The following is a 17,641-nucleotide window of genomic DNA, read 5'->3' on the forward strand; positions in this document are numbered from 1 at the left end:
GTTCAAAATTAATTTTGATCATGGTCCATGTGGCCATGGCTATGAGTTATTTTTCTTTAAAATAGTTCTTTCCTATTGGAAAAAAAAAAAAAGATAAGGGAGCTATGATGTGCGAAGTAAAATGGTTCTCTTCTGCCAATGTGAAATTTAAAATTATGTTAATCACCAGCAGGTATTAATTAAATTATTGTTCATTGAACCTGACCACTAACTTTTACACCATGTCTATAATATCACTTATTTTCCATTAATGTTATAACACTGGTGATTCAGAAGGATGAAAGCAAGTGCCTGGCTCCATCCCTAAATGTCAACCGTTTAAGTGGTTTGACTTTTATTTTCTATTTACTTTGGTCAGTGTAAATTTCTATGGGTTTTGCTGGTTGGGGGAAAGGGGATTTGAGGATCTGTAGTTCTTGGTTATTAATATTTGACTTTGTTAGTGCTATCTATTTACTATATGACTTGTGGAAAAAGAAAGGAGGAGAAATCAGATATTCGTTCACAGCCCTTAAAATGCACGGGGAGTGTGATCACACATTGGGCCTGCAATCTCTATACACTGCTGTTCTCTTCAGTCTCACATTTAAGTAACAATGGCCTTTGACCTTTTATATATTTTACGTTTCTTGCCACTCTACATGCTTGTAAAATCAGGAATTGATAGCTTTTCCTTAGCATACTATATCCAGAATATTTAACTTTTTGCTTAAGAAAGGTCACAGTGTGTCAAAAGCATGGCCAGTGCATCCCAGCTTTTTGTTTTGGACCACATGCCCTATAAACTTACTGTAAGATTCTGAATGTGAACTCCCATACCATCATCCTCTGAGCTAACGGCATAGTTTAAATATCCCCTACACTGACTGAACCCAATTCTAACAAGGAACACTGCAGAAAACAACTCTGGACAGGTAGACAAGATGTTCTAACAGATATTACATGCTTAACAGTTGAGAAGCTCTCCTACCAAAGGGTCTAATTTAGCTACCTGGAATTGGTCATGGAAGGCTGTCTGATTAGCACAGGTAAATGGAGCCAGAGGGGTACATCGGTGGCTCGTCTGCCATTCAGTAGTTCAAGTTTACCTGATTACCCTAAATTGCCCCTGTACTTGCTTGGCGACAGGGCCAATTCATGAACTGCAGTAGATTAAAAGCAGTTAGTATTTCCTCTGAATTATATATATATATATATATATATATATATATTTAATTTTTCAATATCTCCCTGTGCACAAAGAATCTATTTTCTCTCTCAGTGAAAATATCACTTATAAACATATTCAAGCAATTAGTCTGAATTTTCTAAGTACAGTCCAGGACTTTTGAGACCTTTGGGCTTGTTAGTGGGGTTTGGGAGTATTCCTAGTTGTGTAATATGATTTCTATAAATGATTCTACCAGGACTTATTCTTTAGTCACAGGGTAAAACATAATAATTTATTTCTCAAAGTTTGAGAGATGTATCTGGTTGCTCAGTCCCACATCATTTGCTAAAATTTCACAGAATGGACCAGATCTTTTTCTCTGGGATTATCAGTCAGTCTACATACATCGTATGGGACAATAGTCTTTAACTCCTCTTGCACTGCTTCCTCTGAGGGGCAGTTATCATGATATGATGAATGTAGTGCAATAAATTATTCTTAATGGTCATCAAGTTCAAAGCTTGTCACATTAAATTATGATAGTGTAACTGTAAATTAAAATATCCATGTGAAAAAATTACACATGTATATTGACTGTCATTCTTTAAAACTCAGATTGCGTCAGACTGGACCCAGGAATGAATAAAGAAAAGAAGCTTTTAGCCAAGTCCATCGTGGTGTTCCAATCCCTTGTATCCTGTTGGATTTCTGGTACTTCTTGTATAGTCTTTCCCATATTGATCATGGCTAAAGAAATAAGGGGAAGCACTTAATTTAATCCCTGATTATACACTGTTGGTCTCCATGAACTGTCTGCTTTATGTGCTGGTCAGACAGGGCTATTTTAAGTAGGAGTTAAGAATACTCATTCTACTCCGTCTACTACCATTTCCTTTATCAGAGCAATGCTTTCTTTTTATGACATCCCAGAATTCTTTATTGCTTAACGTTTCATTCCAAAAAAAGCTTGGGCAATTCCAAAGTGCCATTTTATCACATCCAATTATTACTGAGGGAAAGAAGTGGCTCAGTCAATACCCCATGTGAGTGTGATAAAGGCAGAATCCATCATTCACACATGCTATCTATTCCAACTTTGCATTCTGATAATAGTGATATAGCCACAGAATATCTAACATTTTCTTTAATCCCATGTTCTAATTTGCAGCATAATGACCATGGTCATTACCTACCACCACAGCATCTCTATACCATCCAGGTTTATTTACCTTTGACCTTTCAGATGTTTTCTTTCTATACTCTGTGGGAATCTCTATAAAGTGAGGGAGAGTATTTAGTGATTCAAAAAGTTTTGCCTACCATTCCCAGACCATTTCAAAGCAAAAGGCCTTTGATCTTCTACCTGGGATGGGGTAAATAGATCTCACCTATCGTTAGTATTTTTCAAATCTCTGGCTTTAACTGATGAGATAAATTCAGCCTTTTGTTTCAGTATTTTCCATTCTAAATCATGATCGTCATGATTGGATTTGAATTCTTCTAAGCTGGGATATATTGACATATTTGAGGAGCCTTTTATAAAGATAGAGGAGGACCCAAAGCAGCTTTCTTATCCCCCAAGAATCTATAATGTCTTATCAGTTCAGTGATGTCAGCCACATCAGTCTTCTCTTTTTTATCCTATTTTTCAGTAGCCATCTGGACAACGTCACCCAGCTAAGCCAGATACCAGTCCATCTCCCTGCTTTTCTTTCTTTTTCTTTTTTTTTTTCCCAGAGCGCCACCTCCTTTTTGGGTAGCATGAATATTTTTCCCCATCATTTAGCCCCGTGCATGGTCACTGAGCTAGCAGATCTGTTGTCTTCTGAATATTCTTACTCTCTCCTCTCTGTCCCCCACTCCAAGAGCATGGTCACTTACACACTTTGGCAACCACCGTAGTCTGTGTAAATGGCACTAAATTATGTGTATCTCTGTGATTATCCTACAGTCAGTCTTGGATTGCTTGCCCCCGTTTACTGTTTTGAAAGTAATATTCCATCTGTTGGTCAAAGAGATTGTAGGGAAATTACCTCTCCCAGCGTAAGCCTGCAGAAGACTGACTTTCACCAGTTTCAACGAGTTACTTATTAAACCATCTGAGGCGTCTTTGACAAAAGTTTTCAGCCACTCAGGGATCAGTGATAACCCAAATAACTTCTTTCATTCAGCTCTATCTAAAATTAGTTACTTGCTCTTGGACCATTTATTCTGAGAATTCATGCTGGCAGGAATTTGTCAGGCTTGTGCTTGTATTTCTCCTAAAGTGTCCCAACTCTTAACAGAATAACCTCTCAAATCTGAGGTTACCTGGGTTGTGACTGACTACAATGTCTTTAGTAAATCAAGAAAAAAAGTCTTACTTCTCCTTCCTCTATTCTAGTGTCTTCCTATAGATGTCTAGATTTTACCAGGACTATTATTAGCAGCCAGGGATAGTATGCCTTTATTAACTTTCTTTCTACTTGCATTCTTTGTCTATTCACTTAGTCAATTTCCCCAGTTCTAAGTCTATTACCCTCAAATTCCACTGTTAAGACTTTCCCCCATAGTTTAAGTGGCCATAGTTTTTGCCACTTCGTACCAAGAATACACAAGTTACAAATCCTTATCATGTTTTCTTAACCCCTCAATTCTCTTTTTATAAATGCGTAAGTCATTATAACTTACAGGTCTAAAAGTTCATCTTGCGGTATCTGCCAATCGGCATTACCACAAAGGGTTGAATTGTCAAATTTGACTGAGGAAAGACCATGGCTCTTAACCAGCAACAAGATCTTCTAATGACTCAAAGGATCTAGGTGAACATCAAGACATTCTTTCCTATGGAGCTCAAAATCTCAAAAATGCAGGTCCTCAAAATATTCACTTTCTCCCATATTGGTTCACATTTTGATTTGGGATTAAGTATGAGGTTTATGAGTAACATAGGCAGAAGATGCAAAAGTATTAATCATAAAAGCTAGCCATTTCAGTTTTAGGGCATTTCTGTTTTGTGGTCCAATAATTACATAGTTATGTGGCTACCCCAATCTCTAGCCATCCCTATTCCATAAACCGTATATTCCAGGTTGATCTACAATAGGGAATCTAGGCTGACCAGGTAGATCATCCTAAAACATTTTATAGATAAAGATTCCTGGTGTTTTTCCACCAGTGCTATTAGTGATGTTTATTTTACAAAGAAGTCTGGCCAAAGTCATGGTACCTCCACTTTCCCAGTGCCCAAAAAGAGAAGGAATGGGTGACAAGCCTGAGGTTAACTCTTTCTTACCTGGTTTTCCTATTTCCTTTCCTAGAATTTCCTTCCTGGATTATTACTGGATGCCAGGAGACAATGGGGTTTGTTTCAGTAGTTTTAAAATTTTTTATCAAGAATCACTGTGACTTTCTAAACAGTGATCTCCATCATTAGGATAATTTCTGAATTAGATAATAATTGCATTTAGAATAACCTTAAACATTTTCCACAAACATTTTAGCAGTTAAAACTCCTGATTTAATAAGAGGCCCTGCCATTTATTCCTCAGTGAATAAATGAGACTGTAATGATCACCTTTCTTTTTTCAGATCAAATCTATTATGTTAAAATCCATTAAAACACTTGATTGTACTAAACAAACACTTTTTCAACTAATAGTGTAGTTTCAGCTAATAGATCATGAACTCTGATTTAGTTGAAATCTGAATCAGTTATAGCTTATTATAATAGTATTTTTACTTACTTCAATCTTTGAGGTTTAGTTGCTTTATGAACATCTCATTCAGTGTGCTGCTAAGTGGCAGAATTTCCAAATTCTTTAGTAGTTTTCCTGAGTATCTTGTGGCAAAATATTGGGCCCATGTGATGCCTCCTAAACAAACAAGTACAAAAAAGAAGTACATTGGTATCAAGTAAATCTGTAAACCTTAACTTATGATATATACTTCATGGATTCAAAGAACACACTTGCATATAAAAGACTCTGAAAAACCTGAATTTTCCCAAACTGTTTTGAGGATGACACCCTTTTCACAAGAAAGATCTTTTCAGTATCTTCGAGAATTAGTATCCTCTATAACAGCCTTTGGGAAGCACTGGTCTTTAAGATTGACTTCCTGCTCCTTATTCTAGCACTCAAGGCTTCCTGACTCTCCCACGTAGTCTTGGTGCCCAGCGCTCTCTTACAGTTGTTTAGTCTCCTCCTCATTGCTGCCTGATTGCACCCTTCACAGACTTTCCTCTTCATCCTGCCTCAGGCTGTTTGTTGTCACAATACGCTCTCCCTTTCCTTTTTCCTCTTTACATTCTATTCTTTCTTCGTGGTTCAGGTTATGCTCTTCTGTCAGACCTCTTGATTTGTCCCCTTCTGATTGTCCTTACCTGTGTCAGTCTTTGACTTGTTTTGATCTTGAATTCATTTCTCTCTTTTTCTTGGCTCTATTCTATTTTGGGAGATGATTATGTCTGCAGGCTGCATTTCCAGGTTCCCATATGACCTGGGTTTGGACTTTTTTTCAGCCAATTAAAGGCCCTTTTATAAGACTGGAGGGTAAGGGGGGAAGGGCAGGCCCTCCGTGAATCTACTTCTTTTGGTTGGCTTTGGCCTCTTCCTTTGGGTAACCCTGACTCTTTCCCTTGATGAAACATAGGATTAGTAAGAGCTTTTCACAACTGAGAATTTTAGGGTTGAGGTTTCTCATGTATTCCATTACTTGCATCATAATCCCCAGCATGAAATTCCCTCTGTTTAAAGACTTGGAGTGATTTCTATTTCCACTATTGTAGCCAGATTGATGTATCATCAAGCACTGACTGAATTACATTCAGTTATTATTATGTTTTACTTTTCCATTATTTAAAAAATGTACATCATCTGTTTCTCCCTACCATAGGCTTTCAGCATCGTATTGCCCATGACAAAGAAATATATATAATACAAATTCAGTGTGTAGGGTGATGTTTTGGGATATTTGCAACTTGAATAGCTGAAAATTCTAACCAAATTTTGCAATGTGAGGTTGAAAGTGGCGAAAATGCTTTTAGCAATTCTGAAAAGTTTTTCAATCATTTTTCCTTGTTATATAACATGCACCTGGTCCTGTGTTTTTACATTGCATATAACTTATGCACTTCTGATCTTCCCTTCTGTGTCCAAACACCTACCCTATTTCAAGTTAGTGGTCACTTATTCCTTCAGAAAATTAGTTAATAAATTAATTCTCACATCAAATTACCTGGAAGACCATAAGGGATGCTCTCATTTTGTCTAATCATTTCCAAGGATGTTGGCTCATTTGCTCGACTTGATGAACAACTGGCATTAATCTCTAGAAGATTAATTATTTTCTGAACAATACAGAGAGTATAAACAGAAGAGTAGAGGGAAAGCTCACAGCAAAAACAGTAACCATAAGCATCACTTTTAGGACCTAGTAAGCAACTAATTACAAGACAGAACACAGCTTATTTCAGGCTTTTCATCTCTCTTTTAACTAATTTCTCCCTCCCCCACCCTTTTTTTTTTACTCTGTGGAGGCCAGTGCATCTACCACCTGAAATAGTGATAACAAGTCTGAAGTCACACAAAAAGGAGGCTTTCATAGATTTGTGTATGCAATTTAGATAAGTTGTATTTCCCCAATGCGTTAATTGAAATTTAACAGCTTCTCTGTTCTTTCTTAGTGAAGGACTTAGAATTCTTTTCAATGGGACCTATTTTTCTTCTGTTTGCTAGGGCATGATTCTGGTAAAATGAAGACTAACACAATAAGAGAAACCAACTTGACCACGCAGTGGTTTGAGAACCTTCTGTTTATTCTCCAAAACTAGCTGATAGATTTCCACTGAGTAGCCACTAGGTGGCAGCAGCAATGTAACTGCAAGGCTGCTTGTACCTGGTGAGTTACAAAGTTGTAGAGGTTTCTTTGTTTTTTTGTTGGTTTTTTTTTGTTGGTTTTTTGTTTTTGCTTATTTTGTTTTGCTTCTTTAGAAAAGAGTACAAAATTAAAACTTAAACTACTTATAAAAGGAACAATTAGAAAAACTTCTGATGGGTACGTTCTGCCTTTGTGAACAAGGATGCAAGTGAGCAGAGCTCAAATTAGGGAATCTCACTGTCTTGATGCTACCAGACACTGAAGGAGCTAGAAAAAAGCAAATATCACCCTACTATTTCTCATTCAGACCAACTTTGGCTTAGGATTTAACACTCCAGCTCTCATATGTGAGGAAATTGACAAGTGAATCCCTCCAATTTATTAATTTTTTTGTACAGAAAGTTCTGCATTGTTAGAGCCACTACATAGATTATAGCACCTCTCGCATAATATTCAAAATAGTCCTAAAGTGTTTAGGGACTAATTAAAAAGCTAGATGGCATACTAATACTAAAGAAATTTATTTTAATGAAATAGGACACGTGAAACATATATGCAAAATAGAATTTAAAAAGACAAAAGGTTTTCGCATATACAGTAATTTATTTTTTTTACTATGTGACTGCATATGCTTTCTAAATAAATCTACAGAATATACATTAACATAAGAAGATTCTAAAGGATAATAATCATGAACAACAAATTTAGATAAACCAAGTTGTGCTATAAATATCTATTGACTTTTTACTGTATAAAAATGTAATCAGTAAATAATGGAACACATAGTTTATTTTATGTGATACATATTTTGCTTTATTTTTCCATAGAAAAGTGGCTTGGAATTTGTTAAAATCATTTTTCTGTAAATATGATTGAATATTGGGAACACACACACACACAAATGTTGCCTGATGTAGTGATTCAAGAAGGCTAAACTTGAAAATTTTTCTCCATATTTCTATGTGGAGCTGGAAAAGAAATGCACAAGGGAAATACTGATTATGCCACAATTTCTCAAAAGCTATGTTATAAAGAGTTGTGGTTTGATAAGATGCTGTCTTACCATTGTGTTTCATAGACTATATTCATCAGCATGAAGTAATTGTGAGAACAATAGGTGGAGACACTGAGTTCTTGTCCAAACCATTAAATAACCTCTGTTCACAGTTTCTCCTTCTGAAAATAAGTACTCTATAGTAAATATAGTTTGGTGGGATCCAAGTGAAAATATTAAGTTTCAGTGTACCTTATTTTTAATGAGATCTCCATGTGGATCTAGCATAGGCCAGGTTTGGGCATCATAGCTGAGATACCTTTCAGCACAGAAAATCTGATGCACATCTCCTGGGCCTATGCAGGTGGGTCAGGATGAGCTACGTCTCTTCATTCTTTAGCAAAGTAAAGATAAAATATTGACTACTGGCCCATTGTCCACGTGAATGGACATTGAGTCATAGTTATAGTGGACCCCAGTGTGTTCTACAGCCCTGTACATAATCCTTGTCTATCCCTGGCAAACTTCCATTCTTTTCTCCTCCTAAAAAGTATTATAGGTATGAGGAATATAAATAATAATAGACAAATATTTTTTCGAGATGGATGTATAAGTAATATATCAGCCTTTAATTTCATTTAGGTTTATATTGTATCATCTAAAGAGCAAACACGGCCAAAACTGTCATTTCACTTATTTTTGTAAATTTCAAAATCGTTTTGCTACATAAGGGTAGTTGAGATAACCCTGAAGTTCCTACATACTTGCAGGAATCCATGGAACAAAACTCCTTAGAAAAGCTTTTCCAAACTAAATTTATTACGTTACATGTAATTAATATAAAATTCCTCTTTGAGGTATCTAACATTTAAATACATTGCCCTCATCTTAAGAGTGAAAATTTTACTAAAAATTTGAGGCAGAGGCTTTGAAATTGGCATACAAGGAACAGCCATGGAAAAACAAGTCATTTTCATGATGGGTGTGAAACTCACATGGGTACTCATTTCCTTGCACATATATCCCTCAATCCTTAATGAAGAGTGCAATATACTTAAGCAGCAGGAAATACTTTTGATATCCATGCTACTTAAGGCAAACTTGAATTAGTATAGGTGGGCCGACCTATAGAGATGGAACCCTAACTCAAATTAGGCCAAATTCTTTGAAGAGATATGGAATGAAAATGCTAAATCGTTGTGAGAAAGGAGGATTTTATTTCCTTGCTTCATTCATATCTACTTGCTCTACATAAATTTTAAAAAATAACAAAGATTAAAAAAAAAGCATCTTAATAACAAAACATTGCAGTGTATGGTTTGTTGTAATGGACATAGAAACACCTACTATATATATGTACTCAGTTTACAGACTGAAATGGAAGAGAGAAATGGGAACACACAGTATACGCATACGTTGTTGTAAAGGTTGCAACAGACATGAGTTTGAAGGTATTTGGGAGAATTTGATAACATAAATCCCTATATTGAGAGACAGGCATACATTCTAAATCTTGTAAAACTCTAGAAATAGTCTCCAATAGATTTTCAGGATTTTCAGTTTTAAGAAAAAGAATATTAATGAACCAAGGGACTGAAAGGCATAGGAGATTACTTCAGGGACAAGTGCAGGGTTCATTTATGCTTAGTGATACTGACCAGTCTCTAGGATTCTCAAGTATAGGTGTCGGGGAAGGAAAGATAAAAGATGCCTGAAGTAACTCAAAGTTTTAGGCCGGAATAACTGTAGTAAACATTGCTATAATGGAGCAAAAATCAGAAGCATACATGAAGACTATGAATAAAAATCTATGACATACATGTATGTTTGGCATAAATAAGAAAAAATTTGTATCTGCTCAATGGATAGCCTTATTGAATTAAAAATAGAGGAAAAACACTTCAGATTTATAAACAATGATGCTCATTCTAGGTACCACCACCTTGATGATATGTCTTCCCTATTGTGGTCTCTCTATAAGAGTATCCTAGAGTTCTTGAACTTGCAACTTTATGAATCATTGTGTAATGAGAATTTTATGCATTTCACTCACGTGTATTTATTAAACTATGATAGTGCCTGAGTTTAGATATGAATCTCATTTTTCTTTCCACTAAACATAGTGTGATTCAATGCAGTTTTCCCTAACATCCCCTTATGATAAGATTTAGTAGGGGTACTTTTTAAAATTGTCCCACTACAGATTTAATGAATTAGAATCTTCAGGGTAGGCATCTGGAAAACTATATATTTATCAAGTGCATCAGGCAATATTTATCTTTAAAAAGTTTGAAAAATACCGGCTGAGGGAACAGTTTGTGGAGTCTGAGGCCTTTTCCTTCATGCAGTTTTGTTTTTACCGTGCCCAGTAGCTAAATGTCCTATCCAATCCTTCTTTCTAGTTTGGCAATATCAACATTGTATGTAAAATTGGTGAAATGCTATGTCCTGCTCCTACGTTGGAGGAATACGAGGAGCCCCGTGACTCTTACCAGAAGTCATATATCTGCTGACCGTGTGGGTTTCAGCCTGCACAGATGGATGCCTCTCACGTTCACCCAAGTTCACTGCACAATTCCAATGTCTTTAGAATGGTTAAACTGGCTTCCGTAGAAGGCTGAACTTTTCCTTAATATTGGGAAATGCCGCATATGCTGCAGCTCCCAGAGTCTTTTATTTAAGTGCTGTGTGCTGGGACTACGTTCATCTGGTAGGATGATAATTTCTTCATGAAGGCAGGAAGTGTTTTAATATTCTCCTACTAGCTGTAGTTCAAATATCTCCCTCGAACAGAAAAATGGAAAATTTCTACACTTGTAGATGCTGTCTTTTGCGTAATAAGTATCCTTCTTATACTAAATACGCTTCTCCTGTTAAATGCACTTGGCCCATTCTCCTCCTTTTGTCATTAAAAAATAAATAAATAAAACAACTCTATTCATTCTCACTACGACAAATGTCTCTATTAAAGCTCTCGTAGAAGCTAACACCTCTTTATATCACTCAGCACAATCACAATTTTATATGGTGTGCGTGTTTATTTAGCTATTGTCTATCTTAACCACAAGCTTTTAATCTACGTAATGGTAGAAACTATGTCTTTATTACATATTTTTATAGCTTCAGTGTCTTACCAGTTCTGGCACATGACAAAATAATTTTAGAAACATTAGTAAGAACTATTAAATGTTTTCTGAGTGTCAGGAGTCCTGCTAAGTGCTTTACATGAATTAACTCATTTAACCCTAAAAAAAATCCTATAAAATCATTACTATTACTTTGCCCATTTTTTTTCTTTCTTTTTACTTATAAGAAAATAGAGGATCATAGACGTAAAATGACTTGTTCAAAGTCATGTCATTGCTATAGGGGTCAAGTCATATTTGAAATCTAGGTCATCTGACGGTAGAAATATTTACTGAAAAGCTGAATGAATGAATGAATGAATAAAATGTATGAAATTTTCTTCCCTGCCAAAGATTAAGTTGGTCTACATGTCATAGGAAATTGGATCTGATGCTTTTCTTCAGTTGCAGTGAATGTTATTAAATTTAATGTTTTCCCTACAAGTGTAATATTGGTTTATGTATTACTGTTATCTAATTACCATCTAATTTTAGACATACATAGTGATCTGTCTTATAAAAAGAAATGATAAAAAAACTTCTAATATTGGAATACCAACCTTATATAATCTCTGAGATCTATGAACTGTGTATTGCTGATTGTACAGCTAATGAATCTCTCAACAATCCCTCTGATTCCCATAAAGTTACATTAGTTAGGAGAGGAAACATTGAGGGGATATTTTTATTTAGAGTCTTAAACTCAACTACTTTGTATTTATTTAAGCAGTTTTAAGAGATATGTATTTTTCCATTCTCCCAACGGTTGGTTATAAATAACCAAAATTAGAGTAATAGATGGTTTCTAATTGGTAATTTTGGATTATATGAACAACCAATATTTTATATTTTCAGTGTTTTAAAATAACTTTTTTTCAAGAAAAAAATTTCCAGATTATTTATCTTTCTTACTAGAAGATAGAACCAATGGCTAATCTAATTATCTTCTCAAAATTCCCTGGAAATTATCAAAAGTTTCAATTATTAATCTGCATAACCTTAGATCTTTAAAACATATGACCACATAACTCTTAATGAATTTTAATCTAAAAGTCATCTTAAGGTTTCATTTAGTGTACACATAAATACATTTTAGTCCAGTTTTCTGAAACCAAATTATTTAAATAATTTTGGAACAAAACTTTAATTATGAACCATTTATAACTGAGTGAATTGAATACAAATTGATATGGTTAACCAAATCAATTTCTTATGTCACCTACAATAGTGAAATTCATCAAATAATTCCCTCGTTGAATAATTTCCAAGTCTTTATTTGATTTTGTGCTATATTTACCTAAAATAGAATACTTTACTTTTCACTAATTTTTAAATTGATAACTGGTTTCCACTTCTCTTAGTTTAGCTTAGGACATTGCACACGATTCGAGGAAACAAGAAGGACTGAGATATACATAAGGTGGCTATATTGTAGAACCTTTATCTTCAAGGGGTATCAGTCTCAGATTTGAGTATTTCCAGGAGATCAGAGGTCCATAGCCTAAAATACATAGTAATTTTGCCGGGGTGGGTGAGTCATGAACATTCAGGCTGATATTCAGAAGTACAGCGTCTTTAGCCAGTTGTAATTTTTTCAACTCTTCTTCTTAGACTGCATGGAAAGGACTTTCCCAGAGAATTGTCTTGATAACATCAAGCGTCTAATGAATTTCAAAAATTGGAATTAATTGTCATGATGATCATTTTCTAAATAGCAAAAAAAAAGTGATTTCAGAGTTTTTCCTAGGATTCAAGTGGTCATTTTATAATTATGTCAAAACGCTGAGCATTTGATATAATACGTGTTACAAACAGCCCACAAAACAACTGCCTGGGTCAGTCCTTTCACCTGCACTCCGGCAATGACTGTGCACTTAAGCTTTGCCGACTTGCCATGAAAAACTGTATAAGCGGCTGGTTCAGTGAAAATCTTGTACTGATGAGCTCTCCAGGACTTTTACTATGACCAAGCACTTTATCAACAGAACACTCTGAAAGAGAATAGATGGGTTGACACGCAAACTTGTCAGAACAAACAGAATGAAGGGGGACAGCCCAGTTTAGTTATAAGGAGAAAGCTTGACAACAGGAGGAACACGGCGTGCTTTATTTTTTTCAGCTTTATAAGGCATAGCTGTAGGCCATCTTTCCATGACACATCAACTTCTGGCACCAGGGAAATAATATGTATGAGTTTAAAGAGATGTCATGATTTGACTTCCAGAGCTGAAAAACTATCATTGTTAAGAATCTAGGGGGAGAAAAGGAGCCAGAGTCATTTAACATCACTAGTAATCCTGCTCTCATTTGTTTCAGGAAGGGTGTCTTGGTGAAGCAAGCGGCCCAGAAGAAAATCACTTTAAAGAGCCCATCTTAACTAGCATCACGCAGTCTAGGCTGACTACCAGTTCTATTTTGCCCATTGATATAACATATATCCACTCTGTTAAGTACAAAAACTTACTTTCTTCACAAATTTCTCTTGTTTTACTCATGGATCCCACATACACTACTTTTTCTGTTACTCCTTATTTTCTGTTACGCCTTATTGTCATTTGTTTTCTTTCCTTTCATGTTTTCCTTGAGGTTCTCTTCTCTCACGCATTTACATCTCCATTTTATCATTACCCTGTTATATTGCTTTTTCCTCCCAATTAAACTGCCACTTATCTAATTAAACTTCTAGCAAATTAGGAGCACCTGTATGTATGTGCATGCATTCAAATTGAACTGAGTTAAGCAAGCAATATATTTATTGTTTCAACATATTTTACATAAATATAAACAAATGTAATAACCATTAATTCATCCAATACTTACAGAGTACCCACTATATGACAGTTATTATTCTTAGTATTTAGGGATATTACAGTGGACTGAGTTTCTGTGCTCAAGGATATTACATTCTGGCGAGGAGCTCTAAGAACAAATCAAAATAGCTCTCAAAATCTTGTAACATTCAATGTAGTTTCCACATTGAGTCAAATTCTTCTACATCTTTCAAAAAATTAGGACTAACTGCCAGATTTTCTTAAACATTGTAAACATACTGAGATTTTCCTGAATTAAAAGAAAGTATTAATAGTAAAAAAGGAACAAATCAATATAAAATATAATGTCAGTAGTAATAAATGGAATCACTGTGACTGGGGTTCCTCTGTTACATAGGGATAATCATGCAAGACTTCTTTGAGGAGGTGACATTTTGAAGAGAATGAAATATGCAGCCTTGTGAATATCGCGGACAAGAACATTAAAAGTGAGCATCCTAGGTGGTTTTGCAGGGTAGCAGGGAGAGCAACATAGCTGGGTCCAAGAAAGAGAGGAAATGTGTGATAGGACATAAAGCTGAAATGTAATCAGACATCAGACCATGTAGGGTCCCGAAAAATATAGTTTTGGATTTCACTATAAATGATATGAGAAGTGAAAGGCTAGAGTCTCTTTTATTATAAAATGATAACTCTGGATGCTAAAATGAGACACGTGAGAAGTGGGGAGACAGGGAGGCCAGTTAGGAGGTTACTGTAGTGGTTCAGGTGATGGATGATGGGGATTGTTCTGGGCTGGTGACTTGTCCAAGTGTAGGTGAGGTCAGATTCCAGACTAATTTTGAAAGAGAAACTGCAAGAATTTGCTAATGAATTTCATGTAGAGTGTGAGAGAATAAGAAAATGAAGGTTAATCCAAGTTTTTAGGTCTGAGCAAAAGACAATATGGAATTGCTATTTAATAAAACTATGAGAATTGGGTAAAGGAGGCCTGGGATGACATATAAGGAGTTTGGGTCATATTAGGTTTGAAATATCAATACAGTGTTCTAGGTGAGGTGTTATGTGGGCAATAGGATATTATTTAAAACTAATATATATGGAGGACATATTCTCTTTTACTAAGTAACATTTCAGAAGAATGTTAAAATGATCTTTTGAATCTTTCCAATAGCTCACTCTTTCCCTAAGAAAGAATGCATAGCATATACTGCTTAATTCCTTATCATACGTGATTTGCTTCATTAGCTATTCGGAAAATAGCAGTTGAATAAATGTAGTTATTCCCATTAAGGAGTTACAATTTAAGGATTTAAATGACTTAGATATGTGCACAAATAATAATTGCAATAGAGCAATATGAGATAAATGTCCCAAAGTGGGACAAACAAGAAATACAAAAGAATAAAAAGAAAGTTAATGTCCTACCTACATCAGCCTATAATTCAGAAGAAACCAAATAAAAACATTACCCAAAATAATGTCTAATAGGCAATCACTTTCTTTCCAGAAGCATGAGACTTGATTACCATCTTTTTAATTTATATGGAGATAAATGTGGTCTGCGGTCTTAAAATTGCCTGAATGTTTGAAGAATCCACATTATTCAATGATATTACATTCTGTAGTAGTATATTCCATAGGTGGTTGTGCACTTTGTTATACCATTTTAGTTTATTTGTTCCATATTTACTGCCCTTCAACTCTGAGTATCCTTTTCCTCTCTTATTAATATAACATGGAAATAGGCAGGATTGATTCATCGGCTATCATCATTCATTTTTAAATGATGGTCTTTTGGGCTGAATTGACTTCTGATTTCTCCTCTGTTATAAAAATGAGCCACTCTTATACCCTTGGGTAAATTCATGGTCTGACTAGAGTCCTCTGAATGAAAGTCGCATATTTAGGGGAGTGTAGTGAAATAAAAATACATCCTTCGCACACAACCCAATGTTGTAATTCTGCTTGCCGTCAACTCTTCTGAACATGTGAAAAACATCTAGAAAATTATCCTGTTGTTTGGTCATTGAATGCAATGTGAGCTGGTGTTATTTCCTTGATAAACAGTAATTAGTCCTCAGAAACCTTCTAGATAATGTAATGAGGTTCAAAAATAGAACAAATCTATTAAGCTTAGTCCGAGAATGGTCCTGAAAAAATTAGGAAATATTTATAAAACTCTTTTTTTATTTTGCATTAATTTATTCTCTTTATAAAATTATATTGGATGCTCAGAGGCAGCAAAACTCAGTGTTTAAAATCCAAGGGTTTAGAGTTACTTACTACTGAGGTGAACTTGGGCAAACTGTTTAACTTGTGATTCTGATTCTCTTTTTTTTTAAATGAAGACAATACTAACATCTGTTTATTGGAGTTGTGGTGAGTATTGCATGAATTATTACAAGTAGTTAGAAGAGGGCCTCAATATAGGTGAAGTTGTATTTAATATCGCTAAAGAAAGACTCTTTGCTGGGCATTGTGAGAATGAATATGATGGTAGGGTTAAAGAAGATTTATTAATCCACTTAATTCCTACTAAAGTTATCTTAGTGAAAAAGTAACTAAAATGTTCATATTTTAGATACGGAGATACACTCTATATGCTAAGTTAAGAGTAGGATCTAAGAATCTGAAGTAAATGTTAAAAATATACATTAAAGCTCATTAAAGGGTACTTCATTTTGAAATGTAGAAAAATATAGGAGAGAGTATAAAAGGAAAGGTCTTTAATTATTAAACTATGTGCTACTTTCAAAGAACCTGCTAAACACTTAATATTTTTTCACGTCTATGTAAGCAATCTAATCTGACCTTATGATCTGAAAGTTATAAAACAACTTTAAGAATAACTAAAAATTATCTTCAGCTTACTTCCTTTGGTGAGATTTAATTGCATTTGGCCAAGTCCTACGTGACATAACAGAGATGCACTTTTTATTTACCGGGCTTTTATTAGTTAGAATAAAACTGCTTCCTAATTTAGATTTGAATTGTCAATATACTGGCAAGTTTTCTTCTTTTATGACACACTGTATTTTCACTTCTACTTCAATTGTTCTAACTACCTACCTTTCTTAACTTGAATTTCATTCTTCACCACTCAACTTAGGGGCACTTCCTCCAGAAGGTCTTTTCCTAGATACATAGATTGATTTAGGTCTTCTTTATCTGTTTTACCCTGACATTTTAATTAATATTCTATTTACCAGATTATATTAAAATTATATATGTGTTTGTACCTCTATTGGAATACAAACATCTTTAATGTCCACATCGTTTCTTTCTTTTTTTAAAATTTTTATTGGAGTATAGTAGATTTACAATGTGTTAGTTTCAGGTGTACAGCAAAGTGAATTAGTTATACATATACATATATCCACTCTTTTTTTTTTTTAGATTCTTTTCCCATACAGGACATTACAGAATATTGAGTAGAGTTCCCTATGCTATTCAGCAGGTTCTTATTAGTTACCTATTTTATATATAGTAGTGTGTATATGTCAGCCCAAGTCTCCCAATTTATCCCTCCCCCACTTAACCCCTCGTAACGATAAGCTTGTTTTCTACATCCATGACTCTACTTCTGTTTTGTAAATAAGTCCGTTTGTACCCCCTCTTTTTAGATTCCACATATAAGCAATATCATGTGATATTTATCTTTCTGTGTCTGACCTCACTCAGTACAACAATCTCTAGGTCCATCCATGTTGCTGCAAATGGCATTATTTTGTTCTTTTTT

This window comes from Balaenoptera physalus (genome assembly GCF_965194825.1).
Source record: "Balaenoptera physalus genome assembly, chromosome: 13".
Classification (NCBI taxonomy): domain Eukaryota; kingdom Metazoa; phylum Chordata; class Mammalia; order Artiodactyla; family Balaenopteridae; genus Balaenoptera; species Balaenoptera physalus.